We start from the raw sequence: 14292 nt of genomic DNA, 5'->3' as shown, positions 1-14292 counted from the left end.
GGCTGATGACAGTTGCCACCTCGTGGGGTTGTTGCGGAGGCTGACCAAGATAACAGAGCATCTGGAAGAGTGGCTGGCCCAGTAGGTTCTGAGAAAGGAGAGCTGTTGTAGGTGATTACGATTAGGTTCTGCGGCATGTGACAAACCCAGGAAAACATGATTTAAACTAAATGGAAGTATACTTGGCTCCCACATAAATGAAGTTTAAGGGAGGCCGCACAGGCCTGGCACTGAGGCTCTGTGTGACCAGCTAACAGTGGTGGGCTGTGTTGAGAAAGAGGAAGAGGGAAATGGATTTGATGGACAACCGGGCCTCCAAAGCCTTGACCCTCCAGTGAATGTGGACCGTGGGCGCTGGAGGAGGTTCTGCTCCGTGTCCCAGACCATCTACTGAGTGTGGTAAGGTCGGAATGGTCCCGGATGAAAGGGAAAAGGGGAGACAGAAAAGACACACTTTAAATATCAAGATACTTGTAATTTTTTTGTTGTTGGTTTTTGTTTTGTTTTTTGGTACTGGGGATTGAACTCAGGGGCACTCAACCACTGAGCCACATCCCCAGCCCTATTTTATATTTTATTTAGAGTCAGGGTCTCACTGGGATCTTCAGCGCCTCACTTTTGCTGAGGCTGGCTTTGAGCTGGTGATCCTCCTGTCTCAGCCTCCCGAGCCACTGGGATTACAGGTGTGTGCCATTGTACTCAGCTAAAATAACTTGTAATTTTTAAAAGTGTGAAATTTGGAAGACTATGGCGCCAGGTGGTGTCTTTGGGTCTCAGTTTCCTGATTGGTGACACAGGGCTGATTACAGTTTTTTTGTAAGAAAAGACAAAAAAAAAATTTAATTAAAAGTGAAGAAATAATTTTTTAATTCTAAACCCAGAGATAAACATTATTAACATTTTGTACAGTGTTTCATTTATCCAGTTTTTTTCTTCTTAATCACAAAATTGGGCTCACATCTTCAATCTCCTTTATAATCAACTGTTAAAATTCAGTGATAGTAAGACAACACTTTCTTGTTGTTTAATACATATTCTCAACATAATGTTGTTTTTTTTTTTGGGGGGGGGTACTAGGGATTTAACCCAGAGTGCTTAACTACTGAGCTACATCCCCAGCCCTTTTTTATGTAGTGAATTTTTAATTTTGAGACAGAGTCTGGCTAAGTTGCATAGGGCCTCACTAAGTTGCTGAGGCTGGCTTTGAACTTGTGATCCTCCTGCCTCAGCCTCCTGAGTTGCTGGGATTACAGGTATTTGCCACCATGTCATGAATGGCTCCAACACAATTTTTAAATGGCTAGCCAGTGGGTCCCTTTTAGAGAAGTAACACAATTTAGTAGGGATACACCAGAATTTGGCTCTGATCTTAGCATCTGGCCAAAATGAGCTTTCTGGCCTCATCTTCACCTTTGGTTCCTAAAAGTTGGAATAGCCGAATTTAGACTTCAGCCTCATCTCTGGGTCCCCTGGAGTTGATCAGCGATCCTGTGTCCATCCCATGGCCCTCGTGTGTAATAAACATGGTGATCCCCAGGACACACATGGATGCCGCTCAGGTTTACTGTGAACCACTTTCAAAGACAGGTAGCCTTCTTGACAGAACTTGCAATGCGTATCTTCTTTTGCGCTCTACTTGATGCAATTCTAGCAGACAACATAGAAAAGTGTATTTATTGTTGTAAGAGTAAAATGTTGTCATCACTCATGATTGTAAACACTGTCCTCCCTTTTATGTACAGAAAGAAAGACTAAAACTTTTCAAGTGTTTAAATAGAGAAGGAAACACTGACGATGAATAAGAAATATTGAGAAAGCCCATGGGGCTAAGTACCCTGAAGACATGTTGCACGTGTTATAAGGCAACACCAATGCAGCCCTAAAATAATAAGATGGAGCAGAGGGATAGATGATAGATTCTGTCTTAGGGTCTGTAGAATCATTTGGGATGCCAACATTTATAATGCTAAGCAAAGTAGCTTATAAAACTGCATTCCCATTTTAGTTACTTTATTCTATTTAAGCCATAAGCCTTTCCAAAAAAAAAGTCCCATTTGTAATTCTTTGTATCTTGTAAATATAAATGAAAAACAGAATATCAACTTAACCAACCTCATAATTTCAAAAGGAGACAAACTTTTAAAATCACATGTAATATCTAGGGCAAGTCTTATTTAACCCAACATGGGAAGGAAAATAAAGAATATGAAGTGCCTGGTGTGGGGGTGCACACCTGTAACCTCAAGGGCTCGGGAGGCTGAGGCAGGAGGATAGCAAGTTCAAAGCCAGCCTCAGCAACTTAGTGAGGAACTAAACAATGAAACCCTGTCTCTAAATAAAAACACAAAATAGGGCTGGGGATGTGGCTCAGTGCCCCTGAGTTCAATTCCCAGTACCTGCTTCCCCCCAAAAAAAGAATATAAAGAAAAGAAGAAATTATTAGAAAAAGCAAGGTTTCATATTCCTCCACCAGTATTAGTTGATGTAAGCATCAATTTCTTTATTTTTCATGTTTATTTTTTAGTTGTAGGTGGACACAATATCTTTGCTTCATTTTTCATGTGGTGCTGAGGATTGAACCCAGTGCCCCATGTGGGCTAGGTGAGCGCTCTGCCACTAAGTCACAACCCTAGCCCCAGCATCAATTTATTAACACAATGTTCACAACAGAACACTCTAGCTGGGGCTAATACTAAGACAATATCAATCTTGCCCTTCGATGTTAAGATGTTAAACGTTGACAGTGAAACTCACCAGTAAGACATTGTGATCAAAAATATTCTGATAAAGTTGCAAATGCACTGCGTGGTGAAGACACCTGCTCTGTGCAGGTGATATCGGGCACCAACCTGTGCCTCTGCTGAATATTGATCTGAGCCCTCGACCTTCTAGCGTTTAACCAAAATGTGTATCGAGTGCACCTCTCACTTTGCTCTGTTTCCAACTTCTCGCTATGACTAGTGACATTGCAATGAATGTTCTAGCACAAACTACTTTGTGGAGTCTGTGGCCGTCTCCTTGGCTGCATTCCTAGAAGTGCCCACCTGGGTTCCCAGGGTCCCTGTCGCCCAACCACCCTCCAGAAAGTTGGTACCAGCTTCCCCCCATATGAGGAGGGCCTGAGAGAGGAGCCTGAGTCCTGGCTCCTCGCCAGCCCTGGGACCTGCATCTTGGAGCCCCAGGTGGTAGACAGTTGGATGAGAGAGGGTCCTCCTCAGACCCCATGGCTGAGATGGCAGCCGTCATTTATTTTGTGATTATTTCATTTCTGGCTTTGCCTAGACCCTTTAGGTACGTGCTTGCATTTAATCCTTGAAATAATGGTGCAAAGTCAACACAACTGGCCTCGTTTCACAGACAGAGAACCAAAGCTGAGGGAGGCTGAGAGGGTCGTGGCCCTGTTTAGCCCTGGTGGAGGCCCCCAAAGGCCCAGCCAGGCCACAGTCTGCGGGCTTCTCCCTGCAGGTAAATGAAACTTGCTAAGTCTGGTCCCTGTAGCCCCCACTGTTTAGGCTCCCTTGGGACAAAATGACCCCAAGTCTCCTGCCAGCATCAGGTTCCAGCCAAGGGTACAGGAAGGAAGAAGCAGAGAGCCTGCAGGACCCACCGTGAGGTGGCACTGGACATCCACACACCCGTGTCCCCAGCTGAGTAGCTCAGACCTAACGATGCCAGGAGCAGGCTGAGGGTCCGTCACTGACTCTCCCACCTGAGGAGGTCAACAGTTGACCTTGGGGGCGGAGGAAGCATTGACTAGGTGTCAGGGACTCTGTGTACATTATCTCAAACTGAGATATCATCCAGTCTAACAAAGAGGAGCCAGGAGCTTAAGAAAACGTCCCAGAGCTCACCGCTGGAAAATGGTGACAGATTCACATAAGGACCTGGCTCAGAGTGGGTGTCTGGCGCATGTGCATTGAGTGGATGGAAGGTTGACGACTCTGCAGGGTCCTGGGTGGTAAAACGAGTGGAGACAGATGGCTAAGACCCTCTGTGGGAGCCAGGGACTCCATGCAGGGAGCAGGGGGGCATGTCTTGAGTCGCCACGGTGACAGGAGTCTTTTCGGATGCTTTCAGGCAAAAGAAGGTGTGTCTAGGGCTGCTTGGTACAGTGATCCGGGTTCTGCACTTTTTGATTCTGGGGGCATCATTTCACACCTAGGTATTTGAACAATCTTTATGACAGCTTTCCAGTAGATGGCGGTAAAGCATCTTGAGTTAAGGGTTCCTTTTGGTGTCTGTGCAAATGCACTGTTGGGGCTGTTGGCAGGGCTGGCAACAGTGTCCACCAGCCCTCCAAGCTGTTGGGAGGTTGCCTGACAGCCCTTCCCGTTCCTGTCCCAGCTCTTCGTCACACTGGGGTGTCACAAACCTCACGCAGAACTTCAGTTGGACTGAGGAGTTCAGAGGAGAGACCCCCGAGACCCAGAAAGTCCCACCTGCAGCCTTTGTGGCCTGAAAGGTGACATTTACAACCAGAAGCCCTGGGTTAGAGTCCCAGCCCCTGTGATTCCTAGTAGGTGACCCTGGGCAAGTGACTTCAGAGTCTGACTTTCTCTTCTGAAAAGGATGGGGTGATGATCCCTGCCCTGGCTCTGCGGCAGCCTGCAGAGGGCCTGCCACCAAGGAAGCGCAGAGCTGCCCAGGTGACCTGGGAGTGGGCGCAGTGCTGCTGCGGAAGGCGTGTGCAGAAGACCACAGCTCCAGCTTCGTCACCCGCCACCGCTGTCACCCTCTCACTGGGGATCTCTCTCCTGGCTCTCCACCACCGCTCCATCCCCAGGGGTGCTTCTCTCATCCACATTCAGTGCAGTAAGTGATCAGCCAAGGACCGTTTATTGAGCACCTACTGTGTGCTGTGCTAGTCTTTACCCTATATTGCTTAGAGTCCCATGAAGACAATAAAGCCTAAATGATTGACATCTATTTTTCTTTCATTTTTTTAAGTATGCGAGAAGCCAGGGCCTCACATGTGCTAACACACAGCCCAGCCCTGCCATCTTGCTTCTGAATCAGACTTATCCTTGTCCACTCTCTCCCTTTTTAGTCCCTAGGCCACTCCATGGCTGGATGCTACCTTGGCCCCCATCATTGTAGATGCCCTCGAAGGTCCAGAGCAGGACAAGCTTAGCAGGACCTTTCCTGTCCTACTGGGAGCAGTCGGGTCAGGGAGATCTGAGGCAAACTCTCCATGGGTTTACTTGGGATTTGATTTGGATGGGAAGAGACAAGAAACCCAATCAGCAGGACTCCCCTGACATAGACAGTGTTGACTTCTTACCTAACGCAGGTCCCGGGGCTAGCATTCCAGAGCTGACTGAGCCAATCTGCAGTGTCAGGAGGAACCCAGGCTCTCCTCCGTAGTTCCTTGTTCCCTGAAATCTCAGGTGTGCTTCTTAAGCTCATAGTGAAGTAGCAGCACAGGGTTGGTCCTTCATAATATGAGGACCCAGGCTCCTTTTATATCATTTACCTACCCTTCATAGTATGCAGCTTCCAATGTATGGTCCAAAATGGAGGCTCAAGCTCCAGCCATCTAGTCAACATTCCACCAGCAGGAAGTAGGAAAGAAGGCATGAGCAAGGGCATACCTTCTCCCGACTTAGGATCTTCCCTGGAAGTTACTCATGATTCTTCCATTGGCCTCCGTGGCTTGGGACTTAGCTGCAAAGACAGCTGGAATATGAATCTTTATTCCAGGTTACCCTACGCCTATCTAAAAATTGTGAGTCTAATTCCCAGGAAAGAAAAGGAGAGGGGTCATTGATGAACCATGAGAATTCTCTACCACATCTTGTCTAAATTCACCAGGTCAATAACCCAAAAGTGATAACACGACAGATTAAGAACTATATAAATATCCAAATACAGAAATGGGGTAATTTCCTCTCTGCACACAAGTGACATTTGTGTTCTGTTGAAATTGTCATCACTGCCAACATTCAACGCTGCAGCCCCCAGGATCTCAGTCCTGTATCTGTGGCACCCCTTCCCCAGCCCCGAGATCTCCTCTCCTGCACCCGTCTTGGGCCCCTCTCTTCCCAGGGTGGAATCTGGCTCCAGCCCAGGGTAGGGGAGGGAGGGGGAGAGGCTGCGACAGCGGCAGCTGCACAGCAGGGACAGGCGCGGTTGCCTTGGTGAGCTGGGCAGAGAGGTTTCTACGATGCTGCTAAATGTGTCTTCCTGACCTGGCAGCCGCCTTCTCCTCACTTAGGAGACACCTCTCAAGGCTGACGCTCCATCTGGCTCTGCTCCGTCCTTTACAACATTCAGGTCCCTTCCTGTAGCAGGGGGCTGCAGCCCTCGGGCGCCCCAGCTGGGGTGGAGGGGCGGGGCACAGGTGTTTTTCCACCTGTCCTAGGCCAGCCCTGCACCTTTGGTCCCCTGGTTTCCCCTTTGACAGGTGAAGTCACTGGACCTGAGCTGCTAAGTCCTTGGTCCTGGTCACTCGGCTTGGCAGTGGCAGGCCTGGGACTGGAACCCGCTCTCTGACTCTGAAGCTCACCCAGGAGTGACCCGGCCCAGGTAGGATTCTGAAGGCAGAATCTCCAGCCCGCTGTCCTACTGTGGAGAGGGAGTGGGGCAGGAGAATAGCGCAGCCTGGCTGTCCCCGCCAACTTTCAGAGCTCAGTGTGGAGCAAGGAGAGAAAAACTGGCCCTGCTGGAAACGGAAGGGGGCTGCAGACCCTGGCCCACGGCTGGCCACTGGAGACCAAGCACCACTGGTGCCCCTTGCCCTGTCTGCCCGCCACCCGCCCAGGCAGCTTCCGCAGTAGCCCGAAACTGGTTTCCGGGGATGGCAGCTCTGCCCTCTCTCTAGTCTCTCGACGTCCAGAAAACATCAGCCCTCCACTCGGCACAGGAGGGAGGCCATGTCCAGTGGCCTTCAGTTCCCCCAAGTCTCCCCAGGTCCCCAGGTCCCCAGTCTGCGCTGCTTCAGTTCCATCATCTTGCACACTTGGTCCTAGGGTGACTAGCCCAGCACAGTGTTGGGAGGGGTCTAAGAGGGAAGGGTGCCTTCCCGTCTAACGGGGCCAGCTCAGCGGAGTCCTACTGAGGAGGCCAGTAGAGGAGGACAATGGAGGAGGCCAGTCAGGGCAGCTGCTCACTTTCCCTCTAAGCTCCACCCCTCCCCTCTGGTTCCATTCAGCCCCTACAAGGGACAGTCAGGGAGATGGTGGGAGGACAGTTAGGGGTTAAGGCCACAAAGTCCAACCTCCTGGACACCGCCTTGGGGATTAGGAGCTGCGTCTTGTGGGGCTTATGCACCTTCACTGTCTCCTATGGAGAACGCACACTCATGCACACATGCACACTCACACATGCTCATATGCACACCCCAGTCCAAACTGCTGGGCAGAATTCTGCTAAGAGCAGAGCTCTGGAGTCAGACGCTGAACTCTCCAGACATTCTCCATTCTGGTTTTTAAACATCTATTCTGGTTTTGAAGAGCCATCTGAGATTTGAACCTACGCAGGTGCCATGAGCCGGATGCCTTCTTCCTCCCCCTGGGTCCTAATCTCTTGTCCCCTCGCCAGGAACCATTGCCACCATCCCTTCTGTCTTCTTCTAGAGCTGACCTGCACACGGAGGCCTCCGTGCGCACAGCCTGGCGACCCTGCCTCTGCTTTCTCGCTGATTGGTGCTCCTCTGGGACTGCCGGGAGTTCGCGTGCCGGCCCAGCTCTGGCCCTTTCTAGTGGCTCTGCGGTGTCTCCCTGCGCAGATGCGCCTTCGATCACCTACTGTGTCCCCCAGGATGATGTTCTCCCGTGTGGGTCCCGCTGTGCCCTTTAGCCCACGTGGGTGTGCACATCTGTCAGAACTGGACATGATGGAAAGGCCCGCCTTGTGCTTCCCTTTCTCAATCTGTGGATGCGCAACCGAGGGCAGTCAGCCTGCGGCCTCGCTGGACCGGGAGCAAGGAAGTCCTGCTGCGATCCCTGGCAGAGGAGAAGCAGCTGGACTGGGCAGGGGTGAGGGGTGAGGGTGCGCCTTGTGCCATGCAAGCCCAGGGGGAGGCTGAGCAGCCCCTCCTCAAGAAGGCCACCAAGGTGAAAGAGCAGCCTGGGAAGTCCCCTGCCTTTGTGATCCAGGCCACAGATTCAGGACCCTGGGCCAGCCAGTGTGGGTGCCACAGGGAGGACAGAGAAGCAGGGGACAGGGTGCTGGCGGGTGGGCAGCAGCTGCAGGGGGCAGCAGAGCGCTGGAGCAGCCTGGCTTTCCTGCTGAGTCATTGCCACCGAGCTCCAAGGGGGACAGGCCTGCTGTGAGGGAGGGGGAGAGAGAGAGAGAGCACGCAGGAGCACACACACACACACACACACACACACACACACACACAGGGCTTCCTGACAGCCATGCAGACAAAGGAATGGCAGCTCCTGGCCCCCCAGTGGCTACTTCTCTACCCGCTTCCCTCCCTCTCCCCATTCCCACCAGCTTTCTCCATCCCCAACCTGACCCAGGGGAACCCCATTTCCTGACCCCTCTGTCACCCTGCTCACCTGCACCTGCCTCCCCCTCTGCCAACTGCCCAGTGGCCTGGCTCTCCTGCTCTGAGGTGTGATGGCTGGTGGGCTGCTGTGCAGGAGGCCGAGGCTGGCCCCATGGGTGGGGGCGGGCAAAGGCAGGCTGGGGGGAGGAGGTGGCGCCTTTCATCAAATGCTGGGGATCAATCCCAAGGCCTTGTGCATGCGAGGCGAGGACTCTACCAACCGAGCCCCAGCCCCAGCCCCTTCATCAAAGCCACTTTTTGTCTTAGTACAAAATCCCGACACCCAGCTATTGTCCAGGGCTGCTCTGTGCCCTTTAGGGCATTCTTCTATTCACTGGGCCCTGGTTCATGGAAAAGCCTGAATGTGGCAGGATTTAGGCAAGAAGTTTGTTGTTGGCACTGGGGATGGAACCCAGAGCCCCGTGCATGCCAGGCGAGCGTGCCACCACCCAGCTGCACCCCGGCCCTGCAAGAAACACTTCCGCTCTGTCCCTGATCACAGCCTTCACCTGCACTTTCAGGCCCCCTCTACTGTCCCTGAACCATATTCCTGCAAGGTTTACCAGCTTATGGTCATCTTCAGTGACTTAAAATACAGGTTAGTTTAGTCCAGTTTACAAGATCATTATCAGATGGGCACAGTGGCACAGGCCTGTAATCCCAGTGACTTGGGAGGCTGAGACAGGAGGATTATGAATTAAAAGCCAGCCTCAGCAACTTAGTGAGGCCCTAAGTAACTTGTTGAGGCCCTGTCTCTTAGTAAAATATTTTAAAAAAAAGAAGGTCTGGGGATATGGCTCAGTGGTTAAACACCCCTGGGTTCAATCCCCAGTACCAAAAGAAAAAAGAGTTAATTGTCATATGCAATTATAGGCCCCTGTCCCATGCTAACTAGAGCCAAGCCAGCCTGGGGTGGGAGGCAGGGGTCTCTCTTCCTTCCTGATCCTCAGTCCCCCGTTTCAAGAGTGGTGGTTGGGCAGGATGGGGTCGGGGTAAGAGCTGGAGGGGAGCAGAACAGAACTTGCTCTTGGGCCAGCTCTGCCCCTGGGGACAGGCTTCCAAGTAGGGTGCGTGGTTGAGCGGTGGGGGAAAGGACTGTCTCCAACACCCTCTCAGCTCTGGCGTCTGGAGGCCACCACTGAATTCCTCCCAACAGGAAACACCTGTAGTCTTGGCTGACCAAACAGGGCACCCTGGCCCCCCTCCGCTGCCCCTGGCCTGCCTGGCTGCCTGTGTCATTCTTCTTCCCATCCCGTGTCCCTTGGGCCATGGATGCCCCTCCCTACCCTCACTAGTACCCACTCTCTGAAAGCAGCCCTCTCCTACTTTCAGAAAAGGGAGGGAGAGCACCTGTGCAGGTACAGAGGCCCCCTGCGCCTGGAAGTGCCTCACAATTGGCCTAAGGCTGTGTGATTTGAAATTCTTCATCATTTGAATGAGGGGCCACTCACTTTGATTTTGTGCTGGGCCTCCCATAATCATGCAGCTGACAGCTCCGGGGGTTGAAATCTTCCTGTGGGCAGGAGAGAAGGACTTCCGTGACCTGGGGCAGCAGAGCTGGTCTGGAGCTCATAGATTCCCCAGGAAGCTCCTCTCTCTTTAGAGAAGTGACACTCGCTCGACACCCCGCTGTCTCCTGCCGGACTTCCATCATCAACCTCCAGCGATGGGATCTGAACCAATTAAACATTCTGCTGTGAACAGGAGCGAACTTCCACCTCCCCACCCTCATGTCCCAAATAGGGATGGAGTCGGCTCTGGTCGTGTTGACAACAACCAACCCACGTCCCAGGATTGTTTCATAGCCTGCTCTTCTTCACTTAATACACTGTAGGCACAGTTTCATGTCTAAAATACTCATCTGCAACCTAAGCTTCAGCACCCATTTCCGGTGCATACTGAGGGGTGACACACCACCCCCAAACCCAATAACTTAAAGCAGTAATGATTTCTTGTTTCTCACTAGTCTCTGGGCTGAGAGAGGAACCTGGGCTCTGGGCTTAGCTGAGCCACTTCCTGCAGGGGTGACCCTGGCCAGGTTGTTGAACCTCAGTTTCCTCATGGGTACAGAGTTGCAAAGGACAGCAGCCAGGTCTCCCTCAGCAGAGATGTTCTGAAGATTCAGTGAGAATCATAATAATAGGATCTCCCATATAGGGTTGTCATGAGCCTGAAAGAAGTTAATGCGGTAAAGTTTACGGATCCGCTGTTACCATGAAAGCTGTCGTTATTTGGAAGTGCCCAGGCAAGGGGCGAAGCTAGTGAGCTAGTGCTCATTGCTGGGCGAGGAGGTGGTTGGCTCTCCAGCTCATCACCCTGTGAGGCATGCAGGGAGGCAGGATTTCCGCTGGGAATAGAAAGATCTAGAAGAACACTGGGTACAGAGTGAAGAATATTAAACATTGCCCAGCCAAAGGGGAAATAAGGGCTGTTGAAAGAAGCATGTCGCCACAGCAAAAAGGCATTTGCTTCTTAGCCACATTCTTGTACATACTGATAACATGCTGGCAAAGAAGTCAGGGTAACACACTGAGGAGGCCATTTGCCTGTCTCAGGAAACAGGAGGCAGAACCAAAGGAATATGCACAAGGGACAGGAGACACTGTCAGTAAGCCTGCATCTAGACCTGATGGCTTTCTGACCCCAAATATCTTATCTCCGTGCTTTCCGTTCTGTGAAGGGATCCTAACATGTAGAGATTTGTATGCTTGTGGTTTTTAAAAATGTAATATTTTTTAAAAGAATTTATTTTTTAGTTGTAGTTGGACCCACACCTTTATTTTATTTATTTATATGTGGTGCTGAGGATCGAACCCAGGGCCTTGAACATGCCAGGCGAGTGCTCTACCACTGAGCCACAACCCCAGCCTCAAGTGTAAAATTTAAAATAAGTAAATATTAAAAACACAACAAAAATCCATGTTTAAGAAATTAAACATTGCAGTACAGTTCGACTGTCCCTGGTGGACTTCCCTTTGCCTACTCCTACCCGCCGTGAGAGGTCACTGCTCTCCTGACCCCTGGGGTGGATGATGCCCTCAAACTCTGTTTTTCAAATATATAAATAAATCTGATTTTTTAAAAGGGTGCCTTGCAGAGATTTGAGTCCCCAGGGACAGGCTGGTGGCTTCTGCTCTGGGCTGTAGATGGCTTTCAAAGAGGCTCTAGAAGAACCGGCGAGGAAAAGAGCCTACAAAGAGTCCCTGTAACCAGTGACCCAGGGACAGTGTCACCTGGAATAATGCAGTGCACTCAGACTCTCAGGGAAGGAGGGATGGCACAGGAACATACTGGAAAAAAATAGCTGAATTTTTTCAAATTCTATGAAAAATATAAATCCAGGGACCCGAAACTATGAATGAATGCCAAGCTCAAGGAAAAGCACACCAAAGCATGTCAGATCTAAATTACGGAAAACCAATGATGAATTGAAAAATGGTTAAGGTCTCGGGGGGGAAAAAGACACAGACGTTCAGCGTGGGGAGATCTCATAATCTGACTGCTCTCTAGAAACAAGTTGGGAAATGATGGAGCCCCATCTTTAACACACTTCAGGGAAAAACCCTGGTGCAGCTCGAACGAGAAATCCAGCTAAGGCCTCAGTGTGTTGAAGGAGCCAGGCAAATGATACCAGGTGGCACCTCAGTCTCCACAAACAAATCTATAGAAAGCACTGAAATGGTAAAAATAAAAGATGAAGTCCTCTCAATTTTGGGGGGGGGCACCAGAGATTGAACCCAGGGGTGCTTAACCAATGAGACACACTCCAAGCCCTTTTAATTTATTTTTTTTAATAATTATTTTTTAGGTATAGATGGATACAATGCCTTTATTTTTATGTGGTGCTGAGGATCGAACCCAGTGCCTCACACATGCTAGGCAAGCATTCTACCACTGAGCCACAGTCCCAGCCCCTGACTTTGAATTCTTGATCCCCCTGCCTCAGCCTCCTGAGCCTCTGGGATTACCGGAGTGTGCCACCGTGCCCAGCTGTCCTCTCAGTTTTAAATGTATGTAAAATACCTGTAAGTTTAAAGCAAAAGCAATAGCAATTTACTTTGGAATTTATAATAAATGCAAGAAGCCATGTGTGGTGGCGTTTCCCTGTGGTCCCCATTACTTGGGAGGCTAAGGCAGGAGGATCAAAGCCTGGGCAACATAATGACACCCTGTCACTAAATTAATGCAAGAAGTAAAAGAACAAAGGGGGAGAAAAGGAGCCACACTGTGGTGTCTCGTAGGCGCAGTGGTCTCATATTAGGAGAAGGAAGACTGTGAGAAGGAAAGATGTGTATTGCAGACTTTAGAGCAACCACCAAAGGAAAAGCTGGGCGCCATGGTGCAGGCCAACAGTCCTGCTACTTAGAGGCTCAGGCAGGAGGATGGAGGTCAGCCTGGGCACTATAGTGGACCTTGTCTTAAAATTAAAAAAAAAAAAAAAGTAAATGTTGGGGATGTAGCTTGGTGGTAAGTCATTTGTCTAGAGTGCATGAGGCCCTGTGTTCAATCCCCAGCACTAGTTAAAAAAAAAAAAAAACAGAAAACAGGAAAGGTGAATAACTAATAAGCCGACATGGATAAAATGGAATCCTAAAAAATGATCAATTAATACAATAAGGCAGGAAAAAAAAGAGGACAAATAACATATGGCACAAAGAGAAAAAAATAGCAAGACAGTAGATTTAAACCCAACCATACAAATAATTACTTAAAAGTAAAAGGTGTTGTTGGGCCTGGTGCTGCCCACTCGTAGTCCCAGGTACTTGGGAGGCTGAGGCAGGAGGATCATCCAAACCCAGGATTTTGAGACCAGCCCGGGCAATATAGTAAGATTCCTGCCTCAAAATAAAAAAATAAAATATATCATCTATATAGTTAGCCTTGAACTTGGATCCTCCTGCCTCTGAGCCTCCTGAGTAGCTGGGATTACAGGCAGGCACCTCCACTCTAGCTAATTATTGAATATTTTTATCACCCCAAAAAGGAATCTGTACCCATGAAGTCATCACTCCCCATTCTCTCCACCACGACTGCACCGCCACATCCAGCTCTCCATGACTAACCACTTTCTAGCTCTATGGATTTGCTTCTTATAGACAGTTGTAAAAAGGAATCAAGCAATATGTGGTCTTTTGTGTCTATCTTTTTTACTTAGCATAATATTTTCAAAATTTACCTATATTGTAACACATATATTGTCTTTTCTTAAAATCAAAATTTTTGGGGGGGTGGGTACTGGGGATTGACCTCAGGGGCGCTCGGCCACTGAGCCACATCCCAGCCCTATTTTGCATTTTTTTTAGAGACAGGGTCTCACTGAGTCGCTTAGCACTTCACTTTTGCGGAGGCTGGCTTTGAACTCTCAATCCTCCTGCCTCAGCCTCCCGAGCTGCTTAGATTACAGGCATGCACCCCCACACCTGGCAACCACACTGTTTTGATTACTGAAACTTTGTGGTAAAATTTGAAATTGAGATGTGTGAGTTCTCCAACTTTGTTCTTTTTGTTTTTCCTTAAGATTCGGTTGGCTCTTTGCGTGTCTTGCAGTTCCATATAAATCTGAGAATCAGTTTATCAATTACTACAAAAAAGTCAGCCAGAATTCTGAAAGGGATGGACTGCACTGAATTTATAAGTCAATTTGAGCACTGGCATCGTGAAAAGTTGGGTTTTCCAATTCATCAACATGACATGTCTTCCCATTTGTTTAGGTGTTTTTTAAATTTCTTTGGACAACGTTTATAATTTTTAGTGCATATATATTTTATTTTTTCCAATGCTGTTCTGAATGGAAT

This window comes from Marmota monax, unplaced genomic scaffold, assembly GCF_021218885.2.
Source record: "Marmota monax isolate L192 unplaced genomic scaffold, Marmota_monax_Labrador192_F-V1.1 WCK01_AAM20220418_F8-fsc00017, whole genome shotgun sequence".
NCBI lineage: Eukaryota > Metazoa > Chordata > Mammalia > Rodentia > Sciuridae > Marmota > Marmota monax.
The sequence above is the reverse complement of the archived record's forward strand: the minus strand, read 5'-3'. Positions refer to the sequence as shown.